This window comes from Nannospalax galili, unplaced genomic scaffold (genome assembly GCF_000622305.1).
Source record: "Nannospalax galili isolate Female #2095 unplaced genomic scaffold, S.galili_v1.0 scaffold1951, whole genome shotgun sequence".
In the NCBI taxonomy this organism is placed as follows: domain Eukaryota; kingdom Metazoa; phylum Chordata; class Mammalia; order Rodentia; family Spalacidae; genus Nannospalax; species Nannospalax galili.
The window spans coordinates 770,301-778,246 of NW_008329136.1; positions in this window are offsets into that span (position 1 = coordinate 770,301).

A 7,946-nucleotide genomic window follows, 5' to 3' on the forward strand; every position below is an offset into this window, starting at 1 on the left:
CCCCAATGATCCCCCTCTCTACTTTCAAGTCACCTATGTTCCACCAACTCCTCTCCCTTAAAGAGTCCCTTTCTAGTTTCCTGGCTTTTATTGGTACTCCAAGTTAAATACATAAAACTGAAGACTGGAAGCTAAGAGCCACACATGAGCGAGAACACACTGTTCATCTCTCCGGGCCTGGGATACCTCCTGAGGAAGGCCTCATGGGGCCTTATCCCTCCCTACTGAACTTTTGGCAACTAATAGAATTCTTGGGGAGGGACAGTCATTGCCTACAGTTGTTTATAAAATGATGAACCTATCAGGGTTCGATGAATAGTTCTAAAGCCATGGTCTACACAAACTGTCCTGTTAAATTAGAGGGTCACAAAACTAAACAGAAAGGTATGACAGTGGGAAAGAGAGCTGTAGGAAGAGGGTGGGGACTAGAAGACGTGGGAGGGAGGGAAGAGAAGGTGGGTAAACTGACTGCACTATATACATGGAGGAAACTGTCAAAGAACCAATTTAAGTTTTTAAAAAATCATTCCAATTCTCTTTCCACAGTGGTTCCTCCCTGGGTCCTGGCTGCATGACCCACTGGCATTAATGGAAGAAGGCTTGAGGAGAGGCAAGTTGCTGTGAGACACATCCCCAAGGAGGGAGGAACAGACCTTGGAAAAAGTGGGATAACTAAAATGTGCTGCCTAGAGAGATGTTGATTGAAAGCCCTGCAGTCTACAGAGGCTAAGATAATTAAGAATTTAAAAGCTTCCTTAAATTAAATGTTCCCTTTATTTCCGGCTGGCATTTCTTGGGTGTAATTGCTGAAGAGACTCATGAGTAATAAGATTCTCATACACAACTAATAATCAATGCACTCTAACTCCTGAGGTCTCCACACCTGATCGGGATTTATGCAGCTTTCTTTTTTCTTTTTCCAAACCCAGAGCAGATCTGAAATGTTGCCGCTGTCAGCCCGTTCCCCATAACGGTGGATGAGTGCTGCAGACCGCTCAGCTCCTGAGCTCCTGGGAACCCTATTAAGCCACACAAGAGTGAAGTCATTAATGAAAACGTCAGCTCTGCTTCTCTTCCCTGGCACCCTCTTCTGTGGTGGAGCTTGGGCTAATGTTGTGAAATAATGTGCTGACACTTGAAGAGAAATTGAATTCTCCCACAGGAACTCTGGTTTGAGGGGGCACTTGGGTCTCCTGAGTGGTGTCCCTGTGGTAGGGAACAGCTGGGACATCGCCTCTTCCCAGCAAGTCTCCTGGGCTTCTAGATAGAGACTCAATGAAAGGAGGAGGGTGCAAAATGGTACCAGCTGTCACGCCTGCTCAGCACCCAGTCCCCAGATGCAACCACTGGAAGTCTGTAATTTTGTAGGAGGGGAAGTAATTTAAGGTAGTATTAGAAGCCAAGTTATAATTACTATCATAAAAATCCACATATAATGAGTTTTTCGTTATCTGATCATGAAGGTCAAGAGAGTACGCACAAAATCATAGTGCACAGATAATCCAACAAGCTCATCCCAGATACACCATCATTTTCGTCCAACAATCATCTAGGGCAACGAACTCACTCTTTATGATCAGAATTCATGTTTACATGTGGTGCTTTCATATATGTTAGTGTTTTTAAAGGGCATTGTTGGCATCAGGTACAGTTTCAAACAAGGTCTTCTGGGGGCCTCGGCATATAAACCAGATAAAAGCACAGCTGCTCTGCTGTAGAAGACACAGAGAGCCAGAGCCCTGCCAAGAGTTAACTCTGATCTTCATGCTCCTTATGCTACACCTTCTGAGGGACCCCTAGGGACACCTGCAACCCTGAACATCACAGCACAAAATCCACTGACATATATTAGCTCCCATTCTGCATATACCTTGTAAGTAGGGCAGGAACTAACATCCTTTTTTATTCATTTTTTATTTTTATATGTATGAGTGTATTGCCTGCATGTATATAAGTGCATCTGTGTGTGCAATGCCCCCAGAGGCCAGAAGAGAATATTGGATTTCCCTGGAATTGGAGTTAAAGATAGTTGTTAGCTGCCATGTGGTGCTGAGATCCTGGTCCTCTGGAAGAGCAACAAATGCTCTTAATCACTGAGCCATCTCTCCAGCCCCAAGGACTAACATTTTTATTTTATAGACAAGAACAGGCTACAGAATGCTGTGTGTGTCTCACAGGTTGGAGTCGGTTGGTGGCACTGGGACTTTAACTCAACACAGTGATATTATTTTAATTTCACGTATGACTTTCCTTTTCTTGCTTCTTCATGGTGGGGCATGTCAGAGGAGAAAACTCACAAAGGAAAACCGAAGGCTGATACACACACCGTTCACCAGCCAGAGACTGTTCCTCACATGCTGAACGTTCCTGCCTTCCACACTCTAGAAGTGACAAGCCAACCTCGGGTCTGATGATGAGAGCCAGGCTTGGATGAGAGGAGCTGTTCTCTGTTTCACTAATCACCTTTAGTGACTAGAATTTCAATTTCTTAATAATTTCTGTCACTGCCTGACTGTGTCTAAATATTTAGGCAGATCTGTGCACAGTAGATTTGTCTGTTTGATGTGTTACACATATTTATGTATTCTGATTGTCAGTAAGAAGACCATGCCACAGGAAGCAGATGTGATCTGACAGTTGCCAAATGTGGTTCTCACATTCCCCAACACTCCCTGCACCTCTCATAAACAGGACTGGATTCTGCCTTTGGGCCATAGAGAACTGTTACCTGACATTCACCTCCCATGTCTGTTTTCTGTGAAATTTGGACATATCCACTCTTTCAGTTCCTTTCCCAAACTCTGGCTAGATTCTTGATTCCACATCCTTAGCCCCAGTCAAGTTCAGTTTCAGACCTTCATTTTCATTTGCCCCCTGAACACGGATACTGTAATTGGAAGCACCAAAATCTGCATATTCAAATTTAAATTAATTCCTGTCTAAAAGAGTGTTCCTATCTTGGTCAAAGCTGCTACCACTTATCTCTTTTAAAAAATGAGAAAATTCTGTTTTCTTGAGTCTTTCTCCTTTGCCACCCACTTTAATCCACCAAGTCATTCAGATTCAATATTTTTAGTATCTTCTAACTTGACCTTTCCCTTCACACCCCAACTCCTGCAGTCTTAGTTCAATCCCTCATTAGTCCCAGCCTGACAAGTACAGTACATTCTGTGGATAGCTCATCAGTTGGTCTAATTGGTCTCTTTCTCGTCTAATTCATTCTCTGTGCTGCCTCTACAACTTAACTTTCCTAAGCTTAAGTTCATACAATGGCCCTGTACAGTCTGCCCCCCATCCATCTCACTGGCCTCATCTCCAATCATAACAAGCCAGCGTTCCATTTTCCTTAACTACTATATCCACTCAATCAGAAATTCTTCCAGTCTTCTTAATGAAATCGGCCTCCCAGCTGCCCCTGCTGTGGTCTTGCTGTTGCTCCTCCACCAAGACAGCACTGAACTCGTGTCTCCTTGCGGCTCTGTTGCGATCATCTGAGATTTCATCTGTCCTCGCTGCCTCCACTTCACCTTCCTGTTTTTTTCTCATATAATAATAGATTTATTATTGAACATTTACATCTTATACTTAATACCTGTATAGTGAGCCCTTTCTTACTTCTCAGCCCCCACCCCTTTGCCGTTTGCTCATTACTATATAAAATATAAAAATTTGCATTATTATATATGGAACTTTATTCTAGACATATATTTAAGATCTTGAAGCAGTGTTGCAATCTGAGCAATTTGGAGGAGAAATAATTTTATAATAATTTTGGATTCTCCCATCCATGAACGTGGTATAGCCTTTCCGTTTTTCATAGCCATCTATGCCCTTTAGCACTATTTTAAACTTTTCTTTATGAATTTCTCATGAACTTTTAGACACTTTATCTTTGTTGATGTTGTAAATAGTATCTTGCTTCACATATTTTTCAGCTGCCTTTTGCTGACATGTAAGATGCTTTCTTGCATGCTTCTCATTTTAGAATATTTATGTATGCTTCATAAAATGAGTTTGGAAGCAGCCAATGCTGCTTTAAATATTTGTGAAGTATCTTTGATGTGACAGTCCTTTTGGTAAATATTGGTAAAATTTACATGAAGTGTGCATGTATATTTAAGTAGAGGTGTGTGTGTGTGTGTGTGTGTGTGTGTGTGTGTGTTGCATACACAGCTATACAGAAACTAGAGGAGGATGTCCAGTGTCATGCTCTATCACTGTCTACCTTACTCCCTTGAGACAGGTTCTCTCACTGAACCCTCTAGCCTGGTGGTCGGCCCTACTGATCCTACTGTCTCCACTCCCAATAGCACTGGGGTGACAGGTGCATGTGGCCAGGTCCAGCTTTTTATGTGGGTACTAGGGATCCAAAAGAGGTCCTCATGCTTGAACAGCAAGCAGTGAGCCATCTTCCCAGCCCCTAACTAGAGGCTTCTTAATGGCTATTTTACTTTATAATAGCTGGTTCAAATTTTCCATTTCTTCTTACCTTGCTAATTTTGCTTGAGGAAGGCCCCCCATTTCATCTAGACTATCAAATTTATAAGCATATCATGCCTCATTATATTCTTTCATGATGTATGATATCAATGTTGTTTTTAGGTTTCTCCCATGTATTCTGCACTTTATTTCTTTGTAGCTTCTCACGCCCTGCCCGTTTACTCTTGCCAAAGGTTTTTCTATCTTATAACCACTTTTAAAGAAAAAAAATGTTGGTTTTGTTTTTCTCCTATATTGTATTAAGCCTTTTGAGTTGATAGTTTATACTAATGTTTTGGGTCAGGGAGCATTTTTAGGAGTGTGGCTTGTATGTTGAGGTTCCTGTGGCCATGCTTACCCAAGAATATCTTCACAGAAGCCTTACACTTAAATGGGATATTTTAGATCTGGCTTAGAAACCCTTTTAATTTTCACTCTTTGGAAACAAGTGTCCCACTGACTTCTTAATTTCAGTGTCACGAGTGAGAAATCTGATGCCACACTATCATGTTACTTAAGACAGTTATTTTCAGAGCTGGAGAGATGCTTAGCAGTTAAGAGCACTGGCTGCTCTTGCAGAGGACTTGGGTTTGGGTTCCATAATTCATATGGCTGCTAATAACCATCTACAACTCCAGTTCCAAGGGGTGTGATGCCCTCTTCTGGCCTCCACAAGCATTGCATGCACATGGTGCATTTATATACATGCAGGTAAAATACTCATGCACATAAAATAAAAATAAATAAAAAATTTAAAAATACTTATGCCCTGTATGATTGCAGAATTGCCCTTTGAAATTTGAAGTTATTGTTACACTGTACATCCTGAATGAGACTTTTGTTCTCTCTCTCTCATCCTTATATCCTTTTTTTTATCCTTTCAGCATTATGCTAGCCTTTCATCTAAAATATTTCAGTCAAATATCTCTTATTCTGAGGATTTTAGGTTCTGATTTATCTCCCATCGCTGTTGCTGTACATGTAATGCATTTTCCTAAAATCCAGTGGCTTAAAAGAACAGCAATGATTCTTTACGACTATCTGAGTTGACTGTTTGGCAGTACTGATTTCATAGAGGCATACTCAATGGCTATTATCAGCTAAAAAGTCCTGGTGGCTGGGCTCATCCACACAGCTGGGACTAGGCTTCTCTTTCCTTGTGACCTTTCTTCCTCAAGGAGGCTGGACTAGGCTTCACATGATCAGAGCAGCATTTAGAACAATTGCTTACAAAGATTGTGTTGGCTTCATCTGTGCTGGTGTCAAATTCACTGATGGGGTAATATAAATCACATGATCACATGTTCCACCCTATCCACAAGGCACATATATTTAATACATCTGGTGCTCATGTCATGTTTATTGCTACCCCATTGATGTGAGGCAGGTGAATGATGGAGTTTGGCATCAACGTGAGAGGGACTGACTAATGCTTTGTGAGAGGTGTGAGCCATTGGAATCCTACGGGACAGTCTGCCACATCCTCCTCTGTTGTCTTCTCCTCTCCTTCTGAGTCTTCTGTTACATAGATGCTAAATTTTCTACTTGGTTTTCCTTTTGTTTCTTTCTAATACCTTTGGAGACAGTTTCTCAGCCCCATCTTTTGTTTACAAGTTCAAGTTTGTATTCTGTCAGCTCTCTCAATTATGTTCTTTAAATTGTTATTTTACTTGATTTTTCAAATTTTTGTTGTATTTACTTGGTATCAACACCATCTTCATCTTTCTTTTGTAGCTTGTCTTATGCTTAATTCAATTTTTAAAATCTATCCCTTCTAATATGGACAATTAGGTTAATACTTTCTTTTGTTATCTGATATTCTTGCTGTAATTTTATTTAGGGGGCAGAAACTCAAACCCAGACCCTCATCTGTGTCATTTCTGGTGACTTTGAGGAGAATGGGTCAAACTCCAGGGTAGAAACTAGATGGATCAGGGCCTGGTTTACCCATCCCTGCTTGCTGCCTCTGTATAGTACAGTCCTGCCTTCATAAGCTAAGTCCCCATACCTCTGACTGGTGAGGATTTGGAGGATGCTGTGTTGGAATATCAAAAGTCTCTGCAAACTCTTATGTTTGAACACTTGCTACCCACTGGTGGTGCTGTTTGGGGAGGTTGCAGAGCCTCAGCCTGTAGGAGGCACAGCCTAGTTGGAAGAAGTAGGTCACTGAAGGCAGGTCTTGGGGTAGGGGATGTAATTATTCCTGGCTCCTTCCTGTCACACTTTTTTCAATATATATTTTTATTGAATTTTTGTGCATTTCATACAATATATCAAAATCATATTTAGACCCCCCTCCCCTATCTGCACCCCTCCAAACCCCCACCAGATTTCATGCATTCTGTCATATACATTAAGACTTATCAAGTCAAGTTTGTGTACCCAGATGTCCCTCAGTGTGAGTATATCCACTGGAGCCTGGCCAGCCTATCTAGCATCACTCCCTTAAAGAAGACCAACTCTCCCTCACTCAATAGTTTCCCGGCTAAGGTTAAGGCTTCTTGCCCGTTTCCCCAGTTCTATGCTGGGTGTTTGTCTTGTTTGAGTCTGCATGGGTCTTGTGCACGCTGTCACCATTGCTGTGGGTTCATATGAACAAGTTCCCAGAAGCCTAGAAGACTTACCTTGTAGTCATGCACCATCCCTGGCTCTTACAATCTTCCCACTCCCTCTTCCACAGTGGTCCCTGAGCCCTGGGTAGGTGAGGTTTTCAGGGGTCTCTCCCTCTTTTCGCGGGTCGTTGGCCACCGGTCCAGGAGGGTAGGGGGAGCAGAAGCGGCGAACTGAGTCAGGATGGCCAGTGAGCACTGACAGAAGAAAGCCCTTCCGGGGAGACTGGTCCCACGGCGCAGTGAAACAGCAGTGATACAGCTCCAGATTCAGTGAAACAGCTCCGTTTATTTAGTGGGAGAACTAGAGAATTTATAGTGTGGAGGCAGTAGCCAAAGCCTCAGCTGATAGGTGCTCATAGTATGCTTTATTTACGTGTGGTAGTGGGCTCCTATCGTCCGACTATCAAGCAATGCCTGATTATCATATAGAAAAAACCTGGGGGTAGTTTTTACTCCAGGTAACTATGCCAAAGGTCATGTTCCAAATAAGGTCAGGCATCCGTGCTTGGTGGCACTTTCCAGGTAAGCCAGGAAGAGAACAGGAGGCCCCTTGCTGAAAAGGGGAGTCCTTCCATTTGGCACCAAGCCCCTTAGGGCTATCCGGACATGGAGAACTGTTGGGGAACCCTGCTGTTAGGGTTGCAGAATCTCCATGTCTGGACAGCCCTGAGGGGCTCGGCGCCAAATGGAAGAACTCCCCTTTTCAGCAGGGGGCCTCCTGCTGTCTTCCTGGCTCACCTTGAAGTGCCGCCACAGATGCCTTATCTGAAACATGACTTCTGGCATAGAAACTACCAGGTTTTTTCTATATGATAATCAGACACTGTCTGACAGTCTGGGAGATAGAAGGCCACT